This window comes from Triticum urartu, chromosome 5A (genome assembly GCF_056163025.1).
Source record: "Triticum urartu cultivar PI428250 chromosome 5A, HENAU_Tu73, whole genome shotgun sequence".
In the NCBI taxonomy this organism is placed as follows: domain Eukaryota; kingdom Viridiplantae; phylum Streptophyta; class Magnoliopsida; order Poales; family Poaceae; genus Triticum; species Triticum urartu.
In genome coordinates this window covers 419,220,918-419,237,100 of record NC_141877.1, presented here as the reverse complement: position 1 = coordinate 419,237,100, position 16,183 = coordinate 419,220,918, and the positions used below count along the sequence as shown (strand labels likewise).

Below are 16,183 nucleotides of genomic sequence, written 5' to 3'. Positions count from 1 at the left end.
GCCATGCAAGAAAGTAGCTCTGTGTTTACCTCATCAAATCTACCATTCAGCTCACTGATTTGCCTATCAATGACACCCACAAACATATCAACCTTGAAGTGGTGGTAATTGATCACACCATTACATAAACCCCTTCTAGGCCAGCCAACCGGAAAGTAAGGACCCTCCATACAGTGGCGGCGCCAGGGGTATTCACGTGTATTCATGTGAATAGCAAAGATTTGGCCCAAAAAAATTATTATATGTATTATTCGGCGACCCACAAGCCTACAGCCCACCAGTACTGTAGCCCACACAGCGAGTCCAACACGGCTGACCACCGCGCACCTCGTTTCGTTGATTCATTTGACCTCGACCCGAATCCATTCCCCAGTCCCCACTCGGTCGTTCGTTCCCCAACCTAACCTAGCGCCTGCTGTGGCGGCGGCGGCGAGCAGCGGCAAGCGGAGCCGCCGGCGGCCGGCGTCCGACGAGCGTCCAGGTCCTATTCTCCTTGTCCATGTCTTCTCTCTCTAGTTCTCTTGATCTCTTCCCCTAAGAAAGTAAGAAGGCCAGCCCCCAGCCAGTTCGGCAGTTCCTATAGCATACAAAACTACAGATTAAAATGAGTACTAGTACTAGTTTGCTGGCGTTTAGTATCCGGATAAATAGCAAATCTGCAATCGTTCTTAAGTCTAGCCAGTTCCTAATTTAGTATCTGGGCACTAGTTTGCTAGACTGCAGTTTTGCTATTTTAATGTAGTTTGCTGGAGCGATCAACAGAGCAGGTTGCTTGCATCTTCCTAGTACACATTACTACTAGTACATCTAGTTTGGTGGAACGACCAAGTTGCTAGATTGAAATTTTGATATTTTAATTTTTAACCTACCAATTTTCAGAGTGTATATTTTGGTGGATTGCTAATCTATCATTTTCTGATCTTGTATCATAGATGAAGAAGAAGGGTGTTAGCATTGTTGCATTGTGGGAAAGAGCTTCAAAGGCAAATAAAAGAACTTCCACATCTACACCAAATCCTCCTGATGTTGAAGTTGAGAGCAGTAGCATTCCTCCTGATGTTGAGAGCAATCTGCAACTGGCACTAGTGCAAGCACATGAACCGGATGATAGTCACACAGAACCTGAGAGTGGCTCCCTAGCCCCAATTATAGAAGATGGTGAAGCAAATGATGAAGTTCAATTTGAAGTAGATTTGGAAGCACTTGAGCCAGATCCTAGGAAACGGATCCCCATCTCTAGGTACAATGTCAATGACTAGGATAAAGTTAGAAGGACATACATCAAGTTGGGGGCATGTCAACCAAAGAAACATAATTTTGAGTACGGAGACATAAGTGGATTACAACGCCGCTTTTGTCCTTCTTGGTTTAAGGATTACAAGTGGCTTGAGTATAGTGTGGACAAAGAGGCTGCTTTCTGCTTTGTTTGCTATTTGTTCAAGGATAAAACAAAAAAGCCCCGGTGGAGATTCATTTGTTAAGGTGGGTTTAGAAACTGGAACATGAAAGCAAGATTGACAAGGCATGTTGGTGATGTAAGTAGTGCTCACGCTGAAGAGAAGTATGATATGTTCACTACACCACAAATATCAATTCGGGAGTCTGTTGCTTCCAACACCTCACAATACAAGGCTTTGTATAAACAACGTTTGACATGGACACTCAAGTGTGTGAGATTTCTGTTGCGCCAAGGCTTGGCATTTAGAGGACATGATGAAAGTGATGACTCACTAAATAAAGGAAATTTCCTTTAGCTTCTAAATTGGCTAGCAGGAAATTTTGAAGAGGTTGACAGGGTTGTTCTCAAGAATGCTCCACGAAACTGCAAGATGACTCACCATGACAACAAGATGTGATAAAATGTTATGCACAAGAGACTACTAAACTAGTCATTGAAGAACTTGATGGTGGTCATTTTGCAATACTTGCAGATGAGTCTAGTGATGTGTATCAGAATGAACAGTTGGTTTTTTGCTTGTGTTATGTTGATAAGAAAGGAAGGGCGGTTGTAAGTTTTCTTAGTCTTGCTCATGTTAAAGATACTACCTCTCAGACACTAAAAGCCGCAATTTAGAAAATGCTTATGGACTACAATTTGACCTTTGCAATGGTTCATGCGCAAGGATATGATGGAGCTAGTAACATGAGAGGTAATGCTAATGGCCTGAAAAAACTGATTATGGATGAGTCCCCTTCTGCCTACTATGTTCATTGTTTTGCCCATCAACTACAATTAACTCTTGTTGCTGTTGCTAAGGAGAGTGGTGATTGTACTTGGTTCTTTCAGCAGCTTGCACACTTGTTAAATGCTCTTGGCATGTCTTGTAAAAAGATGAGAATGCTTCGGATAGCTCAGGCTGAAGAACTCATTGATGCATTGGAACTGGAAGAAGTAGAAACATGGAGTGGGCTGAATCAGGAAATGGGTTTGGGAAGGCCATGTGATACACGTTGGGGCTCTCACTTCAAAACTGTGAACCATGTCATCTCTATGTATGGTGCACTACAACGAGTCCTTCGCAAGATTGGAGACGAGTACCATGGTGCGGAGGCACAAGCGGCTCTATCCATAGAGACAATATTTCGATCATTTGAGTTTGTTTTCATGGCACACTTGATGCAAGAAATATTTGGATACACCGATGAGTTGTGTAGAGCTTTGCAAAAGCAAGACGAAGATATTGTTCATGCTATTGAGCTTGTTGGTGACACAAAGTATTACTTGGAGGCTTTGAGGATCGATGCTGGATGGGATGATTTTCTCACAAAGGTCACATATTTTTGTACAAAGCATAAGATGAAAGTTGTTGATATGGAGGGTCCTTACTTTCCCGTTGGCCAGCCTAGAAGGGGTTTATGTAATGGTGTGATCAATTACCACCGCTTCAAGGTTGATATGTTTGTGGGTGTCATTGATAGGCAAATCAGTGAGCTGAATGGCAGATTTGATGAGGTAAACACGGAGCTACTTTCTTGCATGGCAGCTGTCGGGTTTTGGGTTCCGGCAGACCCTTGAGGTTCGAACACTGGGGTGCGCGCGGAGATCTCTCCCCTACCGTTCTACGTCCGATCCTCTCGTGCGAACTAAGATGAAAATGATGAACAACACAAGAGACACGATGTTTATACTGGTTCGGGCCACCGTTGTGGTGCAATACCCTACTCCAGTGTGTGGTGTGGTGGATTGCCTCTGGGGCTGATGATGGACAGTACAAGGGAAGAACAGCCTCGCGAGAGGTGTTCTTGATCTGGTGCGATGAGCTGCTAGGGTGGGTTCGGTCGCCTCTCTCTCTCTCTGCTAGGGGGAGTTCTTGGAGCACCGGGTGGCTCCGCTCCAGGAGCACTCACTCGCACTGTGGGGGCTCGGAGGAGCAGACGCCGCCCTGCGCCTGAGCTCCGAGGCCCTGACCAACGAGGATCTGACTGCGGCCCTCCATTCCTTGGTTGGGGGAGACGTGGCGAGCCCGGTGGGCGCCTCCTTCCCCCTGTTCCTTCGTAACGACCGGGAGCTAGTGGTGAACGCCATGCCCACCTTCAACGGTGAGGTGCTGGTGCCCGCGGCAGCTCCCGAAGATCTGGCGGTCTTGGCGATGGTGAACTTGTCTTCCGGCAGCTCCAGCGGGGAAGAGGAGGAAGAAGAGTCGGAGGAGGAAGCGTCCGACTCGGAGGAGACTGGCGAGGATTGGGGGGAGTCCTTCCCTCGGCGTAGGTCCCAGGCCCTCCGCTCCATGCCGGACGACGACGAGGCCGGCGCCAGGCAAGGAAAGGAGGGCTCTTCCTCGGTCACGAGGAAGGGCAGTTCGAGCCTGGTTCCCCCAGGGTCTGCTCTGGTCCCTGGGGGGTCCAAGGCCAGCTCCATCCCTCCTGACGCGCCTTCTGCTTCCGGGCCCCCAAGGCTGGACCCCGCTGCAGGCTCTCGGGCTTCAAGTTTGGCCGGAAGTTGCTTGATTCCAGGACGACGTCCAGTAAGTGCTCGATTCGTGCTCTGCTTGGTTTCTACCACTGAGGCTTGACGTTTGCGCTCTTTTACCAGGCTGACACCTGCTGCCAAGAGGTTGAAGGAGGCTTCTGCGGCCCCGCTTGGGGCGAATCCGTCTGCCGGGGCGACGCCTTCGGCTGTTGGGGGAGAGGACGGCGAGGCCTGCGCCTCTCCGACCCAATCGCCCTCGCAAGTCCAACTGGGGCACCCCGGCAAGGATTCAGCCCCCGTGGCCCCGCTGGACCTGGAGTCGACTAGGCCCGATGCTGCGGCCGTGGCCACGCTGCCATCTTCTCCGCCTGCTCCTTAGGTTCTTGTCTCTTCTGCTCCCTCCGCCGCTGTCCTGGACCAGGTTGCCAACGAGCTGAGCCAATTGCGGGAGGATCTCCTGAGCGCGGACCCCTGTCTGGTGGCCGGGCGCCTGGAGTTGGCCTCTAGCTGGGCCAGTTCTACTGCCTCTGTCCGAGCGGTGTTGAGCCAGGCCGTGTCGTCCTCCGACGAGGAGAGGCGGGCCGCCAACCAAGCCAAGGCTGCTCGTGATGCTGCCCTGGGCGACGTCGCAAATGCCCGGGGCCGCTGCAAGACGCTTGAGGCCGAGCTGCAGGGCCTGCGCGACGAGCTCGCCAAGGAGGTGCGCAGCCGCCAGGAGAAGGAGAAGGAGATGAAGGCTAGGGAGGCCGCCGCCAAGGACCGGGACGCCAAGCTTGATGTCCGCCACAGCCGACTGGAGACGCTGGAGCGGTCGCTGAAGGTGGAGAGGACCGAGCTGGACGCCAAGGCAAAGGTCCTGACGGAGGACCGGGCGGCCTTCACGGAGCTGGAGAAGAAGGCTCGAGGCATACTGAAGACGCTGTATGAGAGCGGCCTGGAGGAGCCGTTGGCTGGTGAGGAGGACGGCTCCGCCAAGCTTCTCCCCTTCCTGGTTGATGTGCTTGAGGACGTCGCGGATGGCCTTGGCCCCATGGTCGAGGCCGAGGCGCGTGCCCTGTCTTCTGCGGCGCTGACGCGTGTCCTCAGCCATGTCTACCTGCGCGACCCCGACGTCGACTTTGACAGACTGCTAGAGCCCGTGAGCGGCGACCGTGCCGCTGCCGCCGCTGAGGCCGTGAGGGGCCAAGCCGAGGTTTTGCTGGGGAAGTTCCGCTCCCCCAGCGTCCTGCCTAGGCGCGGTGCCGCCGGCCTTGCGACCTCGAGAGGCGAAGCCGTCCAGCGTGACTCCACCACCGGTGACGGCGTTACTGGGGAGTGATTCCTTCGCGACTTTAATCCTGTTTTATTCCTGCACATGCATCATGCCTCGCGGAGGCATTAAAACTTGTGTTTGGCGTTGTGGAACAATCTTATGGCTTGTAATATTTGCTTTGAATTTCCCGGAATTTGCATTTTCCTTTCCTATTTGCTTATGCTCTACGTCGGCAGGGCCCGGCCCCGCGCGTACCTCACCCAACGTTAACCCCGACCGGAAACCAAGGACGGGACTAAGGAGTGAGGGGCTACGTGGCAAGTTAGGCTCCTGAGCGTGATGCTCAGGAGTCCCCCTTGACGCGCGAGCAACAAGTAGGGAAGGGGGGAGCGAGGAGTGGATTGATCGTTCTACGTCGGCAAGGCCCGGCCCCGCGCGTACCTCACCCAATGTTAGCCCCGACCAGAAACCAAGGACGGGACTAAGGAGTGAGGGGCTACGTGGCAAGTTAGGCTCCTAAGTCGCGATGCTCAGGAGTCCCCCTAGACGCTCAAACGGGTTTCGTACCTTGGATCCGCTCGGGGAGTGGCGCGTGACGACCAGGTCCAAGGGACCTGGCTAGGTGGCATGTGCTCGAGCGAGGCCCGGGCGTAGCCCCCGTGTCCAGCCCCCTCACGCGGCACTCCCGAGGGGAGGCGTTGCGATGGTGCCGGACACTGAGCTCTGGGCTCCCTGAGGTTCGTACGGCCATGGGCCGCCCTCAGTTGTTTATCACCAGCGCGGAGCATAGCGCTTTCGTATGTGTACGGGCATAGCCGCTCCTCGGCAGTGTCGTCAGCCAGCGCGGAGCATGGTGCTTCCACTGGTGCGTGGGAGGGGGCTCCCCTCCGGGAGGAGCCCCCGGGGCGTGTACAGCCCCGCCCTGACACGTGGCCGGCATGGTAGGGCTAGGAGAGGTGTATCTGGGCACCCGTGAGCCAGCGCGGGACTCATGAGGCCCTACCTCGAGGCGGGTTGCGCCTGGCTCTGGGCCTTTATCAATTGGTGCGTTCCTACAGGGTTGTTAGAATGCAAATGCTCTACGTCCTCAGGTCCCGGCCCTCGAGCGAGCTTTGCCGCCGCTGGTATGACAGGTCGCGATGCCGTGGGTCAAGGCCAGGGGGTAAGGGCTGGAGAGCCAGTAAGAGCCCATGAGTCGCGATGCTCAGGCGCCCCCCTTTTAACGTGCAAGCGCTTTGCACGACGACAAGCAGTAGGTGATAATTATGGGAATCAGATTAAGCGTGAAAGAACAACTTCATCCTAGGGTAAATGCTGGAAAAGCAACTGCTGCTGGCTCGGGCCCGAGCGGTGTGGGGATGATGCGGCCCGAGGGGCGCCCCCAATCAAGGTAAATGAAGAGCATAAACAAAATGGATACATGCCGCGGGGACGGACCCACGCGGCCTGGGAATGGTGCAGCCCTGTGGGTGCTCCCAGCTGAAAGTAGAACTCTGAAAGATGTCACCTGGTGCTGTTGAAGACGAAGTGATGCTGAGGAAGTGAGCGATGCGCGGTGAAGACGTCGGCCCTCATGAGCCCCCAGGCCCAGGGGCCTCGGGAGGCTCTGGTGGCACGTGCAGGTCTTCGGGGATCATCGCCACCTCCGCCAGGACCGCACGATGCCTGACCTCCTGAGCCTCCAGAATGCTCCTCAACAGGTGCTGATGTGCGGCGACCACGCTCGGCAGGTTGAAGGGCATGCGAACGTAGCTGTGGGGTGGTCCCACGCAGCGCCCTACGGCCGAAGGCCATAAGCGCTCCTGGGACGCAGCTCGGTTGAGCCCTGGTACGTCGACGCAGACGCGCAGTCCTCCATCCTCGCCTGGATGTGGGGCCACGGTAGGTAAGCGGCGGCTGCCGCGCATGACTCTGGACTCTTGTAGCTCTTGGGTGTTCCTTGCGATGAACTCCTGAGGGTTTGGTCTCCTTTGACTTGTACCTTTCTGAGGGAAGCGTGCCTGAAAGCACCCCTCCAAGTGGTGCCCGAGTGCCTCCCCCGCGAACTTGGCAAGGTCGGTGGCTCTCCAAGAGAGAGCCCCCGAGCCCTGCCTGAGGAGGGCGCCGGGCGCGCCTTCCTATGTGCGAGGGGGCGGCGCTCCCTGATCGGGCACGAATCCTGATGCGATACCTTCGGAGGTGCCTACTTCCTTGTGGCTCTGGCCAGGTGAGGTCTTCTTCTTCTTGAGGATCGCCTCGGGAGGCCTCCCGCTCCTGCGATCTGGGTCTTCGATTGCTGGTGCTTGGAACGCACGCTCGAGCGAGCACACTGCGTCCCTTTCTTCATAGGGTACAGTGATGACTCCACTGCTTCCTGGCATCTTGAGGACATTGTAACCATGGTGAGTCACTGCCATAAACTTGGCTAGGGCTGGGTACCCGAGGATGGTGTTGTACGGCAGTCGGATGTGAGCGACGTCGAAGTCGATGAGCTCGGTGCGGTAGTTGTTGCGTTTCCCGAAGGTGACCAGAAGGCGAACCTGCCCAATTGGAACAGTGGAACCATCGGTGACTCCTGAGAAAGGCTTGGTCGGCTGAAGCTGGTCGTATGGCACTTGGAGATTGTCGAATGTCTCGACGGACAAGACGTTGAGTCCTGCTCCACCGTCGATGAGGGTCCTGGTGACTTGCACGTTGCTGATGACTGGGGAGCAAAGCATCGGGAGGACTCCGGCCGTTGCCGCACACTTGAGCTGGTCTGCGGAACTGAATGTGATCGCGCACGAAGACCACCTGAGAGGGCGCGTGGCCTCAAGCTTGGGAAGGACTGCATTCACCTCGCGAGCAAACTGCTTGAAGATGCGCCGTGAGACTGGGGCCTGGGCGCCGCCCAATATGCAAGCAATTACACGCGGCTCTTGGAAGCCCCCAGCCCCGTCGTCTTGGTGTTGGTCTTCGTTCCTCCTTGGTGGAGGCGGCAGAGGAGGGAGGCCTGCGTTGCCGTGGGGACGGTCCTCATGAGGCTGGTCCCTCCAGCCTCCCTCGCGAGGCTGGTCCTGCCAGTGGTCCTCACGAGGGCGGTCACGCCATCCCTGGCGAAGGCCACGGTCTTCCCATCGTCCACTGCCTCTTCCTCCTCCTCGGCCATAGCCCATGTCGTTGCGCTCTTGGCGTCGGCCGATTCGCCCATCTTGCACGGCTCTGAGCTCTTGACATTCATTGGTGTTGTGGGTGTGGAGGTCATGGTACACACAGTACCGTCCGCCCTTGGATGACTCAGGCTGATCCCTGCCTCGCTTGGTGTCCGGTTCCGCTGCTAGCACGGCAGCCCCCTTGCGCTTCACGTCCTTGGCCTTGAGTTTCTTTCCTTCCGGGTCGGCTGCCGGGAGCTCGAGGAGGGAGAGACGCCCTTCCTTAGCCCTGGCGCACTTGGTCGCCAAGTTGAACAGCTCCAGGGATGTGCATAGGTCTTCATGGATTGCAATCTCTTCCTTCATCTTGACGTCGCGCACGCCGTCGGAGAAGGCTGAGATGATGGCTTCTTCAGTCACCTTGGGGATCTTGAGGCGAGCGTAGTTGAAGCGCTGGATGTACTTCTGCAGGGTTTCTCCTGGCTGATGCTTGATGCGGCACAGGTCGCTCACGACCGGGGGCCGGTCGCGAGTGCCCTGGAAGTTGGCGATGAAGCGGGTGCGCATCTCGCTCCAGGAGGAGATCGTGTCGGGCACCAGGTTCAGGAGCCAGGTGCGGGCGCCGTCCTTGAGCGCCATGGGGAACCAATTCGCCATGACCTTCTCGTCTCCGTTGGCAGCTATGATGCCCAGCTTGTAGAGCTGCAGGAACTCTGCGGGGTCCGCTGTGCTATCGTAGCATGGAGGGAGGTCAGGCTTGAACTTGTCTGGCCATGCGACGCCACGTAGCTCGGGGGTGAAGGCGAGGCAGCCCGCCGTGGCCACCGGCGCCCTTTGCTGGTGCTGGACTCATTCTTGCGGGTCACCACGCGCCGCCACTGGGAGCAGCGCGGGGTTTTGTCGTGGAGGCGCTGGGGTGCGATCTTGGCGCGCCGGCGCTGGGAGCGCGCGAGCACCTTCCCGGGGACGTGGGATCTCTTGGCAGCTCCCTTCTTGCTGCACAGGTGCCGGGCGTGGAGGGTCTCGCCCTGGGGCTGCGCGCCTTGGAGCCAAGGCACCTTCTCGGGGAGGAGGCGGCGGAGGCGCCTCCTGATCCTCGCCCCCTGCACGGGACGGAGGGTGAGGCAGCGAGAGAGACCGCAAGGGGGAGCCCGTTGCGGCACTGACGAGCTCAGTGATGCGGGCGAGCCAGTCCTCGTAGAGGTCGTCGACGGGGCGATAGTGCAGGAGCTCCCGCGCCAAGAGCAGTGAGGCGTGCACATCCATGGGTGCGCGACGGGCGTGGGACGATGAGCCAGCTAGAGCCAGCGACGTGGTGGCAGTGCGGCCATCCCGCCGCACCGAGGGGTGCTGGGACGAGGCCTGCTGCTCGTTCCCTGCCGGGCCGGTGGCGGCGTTGGCGGCGGGCGACGGGGAACGACGAGGGGGCCGCCGACAGGCGCCGTTTGGGCGACGCGAGCGGCATGAGCAGCCCGGCGCTCGGCGCGAGCCCGACGAGCGTCAGCCATGGACACGACGGAAGATCACACGCGAACAGCGGAAGGAAGATTCCGGCGCGCCCCTACCTAGCGCGCCAAATGTCGGGTTTCGGCAGACCCTTGAGGTTCGAACATTGGGGTGCACGCGGAGATCTCTCCCCTACCGTTCTACGTCCGATCCTCTCGTGCGAACTAAGATGAAAATGATGAACAACACAAGAGACATGATGTTTATATTGGTTCGGGCCATCGTTGTGGTGTAATACCCTACTCCAGTGTGTGGTGTGGTGGATTGCCTCTGGGGCTGATGATGGACAGTACAAGGGAAGAACAGCCTCGCGAGAGGTGTTCTTGAGCTGGTGCGATGAACTGCTAGGGTGGGTTCGGTCGCCTCTCTCTCTGTGCTATGGTTCTACTAGGTCTCTCCGGGTGTTCCTCCTCTCACTCTGTGGTGGCTAGCTCTATTTATAGAGGCCCTGGGCCTCTCCCCAAATAATGAGCCGGAAGGGCGCCAACAATTGGCCATTTCGAAGGGGAACATCTAGTACAAGTTATCCTGACCAAAGGTGGTCTTCGGCTGCCAAAATCACTGGCGATGACGCCGTCTTGGGCTCCACGGTGACCTCCGTCCTGCCGTCCGGCTGGTCTTGGTCTGTTGCACCGGAATGGTAACCTTTGCCTGATGCCTTGGCCTGTGCTTGCCCCCTTTGCACCAAAGGGGAAACAAGGACACCGCGTAGGCCAGCGCCCGCCTGGTCTCGATCGTCATGGCTTGCGTCGCGGGTTCCTCGCGAGGTACCCTTGCCTTGATCTCTCCGCCTCCTCGCGAGCCTGCCTGATGAGTCTGCCTCTGAGGAAGCTTCCTGTCATCCGCCCCGCGAGGCTTGGCCCCTCGCGAGGGTCTTGAGCTTGAGCTGATGAAGACGGGCCGCGCTGGGCCCCCGCTTGAGCCACGTCGCAGGCAGGCAAGTCTGGGGACCCCCGTTCCCAGAACGCCGACAGCAGCATTCTGTCCACTTCATCTATTTGCTGCTTATGACCAACATAAGTTGGTTAGGCTTGCTACAAAGTTTTATGCTTCTGATTTTACAAGTGATGAACTGGAAAGACTTCCATGGCAACTAAACATGTATGTTATTAATGTGCGTAGAGATGAAAGGTTTCAAAACCTGAAAAATCTGTGTCCGCTTTCAGTTATGCTTGTTGAGACAAACAAGCATGAACAATATCATATTGTTTACAAGCTTCTTAAGTTGGTATTGATTCTGCCAGTAGCTACTGTAGTGTTGAAAGGGTGTTTCTCTTCAATGAGCCATGTGAAGAATAAGCTAAGGAACAAAATGGGTGATGAATATTTGAACAATTGTTTGGTTACATTTGTTGAGAGAGAATTTTTTAATCAAGTGATGGATGAAGATGTCATCAATCTCTTCCAAAAAGGCGACCACAAAGTTATATTGTAAGAAGGATATCATCACTTTACCAATCAAAAGGTACTTATGTATTCATGTCGTTATGGTCTAATACATTGAATATTGCTATTGCTGTTATGCTAGTGTTGTTTTGTTCATATATTGCTAGTGTTGTGTTGTTTGGTTCATACACTGCATTTAGAGCAAAAAAATTGGATGAATACCCAGCCTTCATTCCCTGGCGCTGCCACTGCCTCCATATCAACAACTTTGATCTTATGCTTTGTACAAAAAGATGTGACCTTTGTGAGAAAATCATCCCATCCAGCATCGGTCCTCAAAGCCTCCAAGTAATACTTTGTGTCACCAACAAGCTCAATAGCATGAACAATATCTTCGTCTTGCTTTTGCAAAGCTCTACACAACTGATCGGTGTATCCAAATATTTCTTGCATCAAGTGTGCCATGAAAACAAACTCAAATGATCGAAATATTGTATCTATGGATAGAGTCGCTTGTGCCTCCGCACCATGGTACTCGTCTCCAATCTTGTGAAGGACTCGTTGTAGTGCACCATACATAGAGATGACATGGTTCACAGTTTTGAAGTGAGAGCCCCAATGTGTATCACATGGCCTTCCCAAACCCATTTCCTAATTCAGCCCACTCCATGTTTCTACTTCTTCCAATTCCAATGCATCAATGAGTTCTTCAGCCTGAGCTATCCGAAGCATTCTCATCTTTTTACAAGACATGCCAAGAGCATTTAACAAGTGTACAAGCTGCTGAAAGAATCAGGTACAATCACCACTCTCCTTAGCAACAACAACAAGAGTTATTAACTGTAGTTGATGGGCAAAACAATGAACATAGTAGGCAGAAGGGGACTCATCCATAATCAGTTTTTTTTAGGCCATTAGCATTACCTCTCGTGTTACTAGCTCCATCATATCCTTGCACACGAACCATTGCAAAGGTCAAATTGTAGTCCATAAGCATTTTCTGAATTGCAGCTTTTAGTGTCTGAGAGGTACTATCTTCAACATGAGCAAGACCAAGAAAACTTACAACCGCCCTTCCTTTCTTATCAACATAACGCAAGCAAACAACCAACTGTCCATTCTGATACACATCACTAGACTCATCTGCAAGTATTGCAAAATGACCACCATCAAGTTCTTCAATGACTAGTTTAGTAGTCTCTTGTGCACAACATTTTATCACCTCTTGTTGTATATCATGGCGAGTCATCTTATAGTTTCGTGGAGCATTCTTGAGAATAACCCTGTCAACCTCTTCAAAATTTCCTGCTAGCCAATTTAGAAGCTCAAGGAAATTTCCTTTATTTAGTGAGTCTTCACTTTCATCATGTCCTCTAAATTCCAAGCCTTGGCGCAACAGAAATCTCACACACTTGAGTGTCCATGTCAAACGTTGTTTATACAAAGCCTTGTATTGTGAGGTGTTGGAAGCAACAGACTCCCGAATTGATGTTTGTGGTGTAGTGAACATATCATACTTCTCTTGAGCTTCAACGTGAGCACTACTTACATCACCAACATGCCTTGTCAATCTTGCTTTCATGTTCCAGTTTCTAAACCCACCCTTAACAAATGAATCTCCATCGGGGCTTTTTGTTTTATCCTTGAACAAATAGCAAACAAAGCAGAAAGCAGCCTCTTTGTCCACACTATGCTCAAGCCACTTGTAATCCTTAAACCAAGAAGGACAAAAGCGGCGTTGTAATCCACTTATGTCTCTTTACTCAAAATTATGTTTCTTTGGTTGACATGCCCCCAACTCGATGTATCTCCTTCTAACTTTATCCTGGTCATTGACATTGTACCTAGAGATGGGGATCCGTTTCCCGGGATCTAGCTCAAGTGCTTCCAAATCTACTTCAAGTTGAACTTCATCATTTGCTTCACCATCTTCTATAATTGGGGCTGGGGAGCCACTCTCAGGTTCTATGTGACTATCATCCGGTTCATGTGCTTACACTAGTGCCAGTTGCAGATTGCTCTCAACATCCGGAGGAATGCTACTGCTCTCAACTTCAACATCAGGAGGATTTGGTGTAGATGTGGAAGTTCTTTTATCTGCCTTTGAAACTCTTTCCCACAATGCAACAATGCTAACACCATTCTTCTTCATCTATGATACAAGATTAGAAAAAAGATAGATTAGTAATCTACCAAAATATACACTCTGAAAATTGGTAGGTTAAAAATTAAAATATCAAAATTTCAATCTAGCAACCTGGTCGTTCCATACTAGGAAGAAGCAAGCAACCTACTTTGCTGGTCGCTCCAGCAAACTACATTAAAATAGCAAAACTGCAGTCTAGCAAACTAGTGCCCAGATACTGGATACTAAATTAGGAACTGGATGGCCTTAAGAACGATTGCAGATTTGCTATTTATCCGGATACTAAATGCCAGCAAACTAGTACTAGTACTCGTTTTAATCTAGTTTTGTACGCTATAGGAACTGCCGAACTGGCTGGGGGCTGGCCTTCTTACTTTCTTAGGGGAAGAGATCAAGAGAACTAGAGAGAGAAGACATGGACAAGGAGAATAGCACCTGGACGCTCATCGGACGCCGGCCGCCGGCGGCTCCGCTTGCCGCTGCTCGCCGCCGCCGCCGCAGCAGGCGCTAGGTTAGGTTGGGGAACGAACGACCGAGTGGGGACTGGGGAATGGATTCGGGTCGAGGTCAAACGAATCAGCGAAACGAGGTGCCGAGGTGGTCAGCCGTGTTGGACTCGCTGTGTGGGCCACAGTACTGGTGGGCTGTAGGCCTGTGGGTCGCCGAATAATACAAATAATAATTTTTTGGGCCAAATCTTTGGTATTCACATGAATACACGTGAATACCCCTGGCGCCGCCACTGGCCTTTGGATCTTTGGATCTCCATCGTGCGGCTGAGACGAACCAACAAGCGGTACGCTGAGCAACTTAAGCCGTCAACAGAGCATCGTCCGATCTCCATCCATCGGCTATGATTAAATCACTATTGCATGTGCTTTTACTGTATCTGCTAATGTCGCTATGGAGCTCCTTTTACTTTCAATAAACTTTTTTGCTTTATGAAAACCTCATATCCATTCTAGACTGGCATCAATGTAACGCGAATTGTAAACCCTAATTGTGAGTGAAGTGGTTGGCCTCTACTTTCCCCTCCAATAGAAATCCTAGCCAGATCCCTTCGAATTCGGGGCTTAGTTCTTGTCTGAATCCACCTTTTTTTACGGATTGTCTGAATCCACTTGTGTGATGTTTGAGGGTTAGAGCATTACTAATAGAACCCTCAAACCCTCAAATCTTAAAAGCAGTTTTAAGGGTTGAGTTGTGCCACTTTTTGACACTTTTAAGGGTTGAAAAACAGGGGCAAATACTAGAACCCTCAAACCCAACCCGTAAACTGCTTTAAGGATTGGATTTGAGGGTTCTAGTCTTTGCCTCGACCCCAACCTTTAAATCTATCATTTGACATCTCACAATTTATGACAACAAGAACACAATCAACTTCCAAACAAACTATCAAATGACAATCATTGATGCATGGTTTAATAGTTTACATCACAAAATCATCATCTTCCTCCTCTCATCGGCACCATCACCCAAAAGTTGCACCTCGGTGCCATCTCCTAGACCACAAGCGGGCTCCATCAAGCATCTCCATCGGCACCGGTGGAGTCGTACACACCGCCATCACCGCTACTACTCATCGGAGTGTCACCTCGAAAAGTAGAGGACGCAACACGGAACATCTTCTTCCTCTCCGCGATGTCCTCCTTGTAGTCCTTCCACCATTGCAATTGGTCTTCATCCATGTCCTTCTTGGACATCATCATGTGCTCTTTCTCTTCCACCATGAGTTCTTTTCATACCTTTCCCTCTTTGAGCTTGATCATCCTCTCCTCCAACTCGGCCTTGCGCTTTGCTTCTTCACGCTTTGCTTCAACTTGTGCAAGCTTGACCTCTTTCTTCTTCTCGGTGATAAGAAGTTTCGTCTCCAGTGTCTTCGTTGTCAATTCCTCTCTTGCCTTCATCTTGTGGTCCATCTTCTCCCTTAGGCTTGACGCCTCTTCTTCCATCTTCACCCTTAGCTTGCCCTTCTTGGTTCCCTCGGGCTTGCCCAAGTTCCTCTCCTCCTCATCTTCACTATCATCCATCCTTAGCATTGCCGACTTCTTGGGTGCGGTCTCTTGATCCCTCAACTTCCACTTGTCAAAAGTTTGAAGAATTAACCAAACATGCTTAAATGGGAATGCCTTGCCCTTGGAAGCGGCCATCTCCTTGTACCTCATGCCGGCAATTATCTCCTATCAACCACACATAAATCACATAAGAACCCACCAATAGCATAGTGCACACACATAATCAAAATAGTGAAGAAATATGTACTCACATAGTCACTCTCCACGGTTCCACTAGGTGGTGCATCTATCACTTGGTCCATGGCCGCACTCCAACGAGAACAAGCGGGCTTGATCAACTCCCACCGGCCTTGAAGCGACCGGAAAGAGCGATGGATGAACCCACTATTCTTCGGCTTGATCTTACAATAGGCGTCCTCGATCCTTTGCCAATACCGTTTACCGGTTTGATCGGTGCCGGTGGTTGCATCCATTCCCACAGCTGCCCAAGCATGAACCAAGAGGACATCTTCCGCCTCGGTGTAGTTTGTCGACCGCGCGTGTGGGCGGGAAGCGGCGGTGAATGCCTCCTCCCCTATCTCGGCCACCTCCTCCTCGTCATCCCCTACATCCTCCTTCTCCTCCAAGTCGTCACCAACCCTAAAGGGGTTTAGAGGCGGAGCTCCGAGGTCCACCTCCGCGTTTTGAAGGAGGTCCATGAACGAGGATGGGTTTGCCATTTCCTCGAACACCTCGTGCGCGGCGGGAGGAGGTTTGGCGACGGCGGCCGCCGCAGGCTTCTTCCGCAGCTTGGTCACGGCCGGGGACGAGCCGACGACCTTGGAGGCCGCCCCTCGCGGCCCATGAGAGGCCGCCTTC

General features: G+C 53.0%; 3 pseudogenes; 1 reads left to right on the top strand and 2 right to left on the bottom strand.

Moving 5' to 3' along the window:
• Positions 1–932: 932 nt before the first annotated feature.
• Positions 933–4,289, top strand: LOC147971690 (uncharacterized; annotated as a pseudogene).
• Positions 4,290–11,347: 7,058 nt separating this feature from the next.
• LOC147971689 (uncharacterized) lies at positions 11,348–13,316 on the bottom strand (annotated as a pseudogene).
• Positions 13,317–14,833: 1,517 nt separating this feature from the next.
• On the bottom strand, positions 14,834–16,023 carry LOC147971688 (uncharacterized; annotated as a pseudogene).
• Positions 16,024–16,183: the final 160 nt, after the last annotated feature.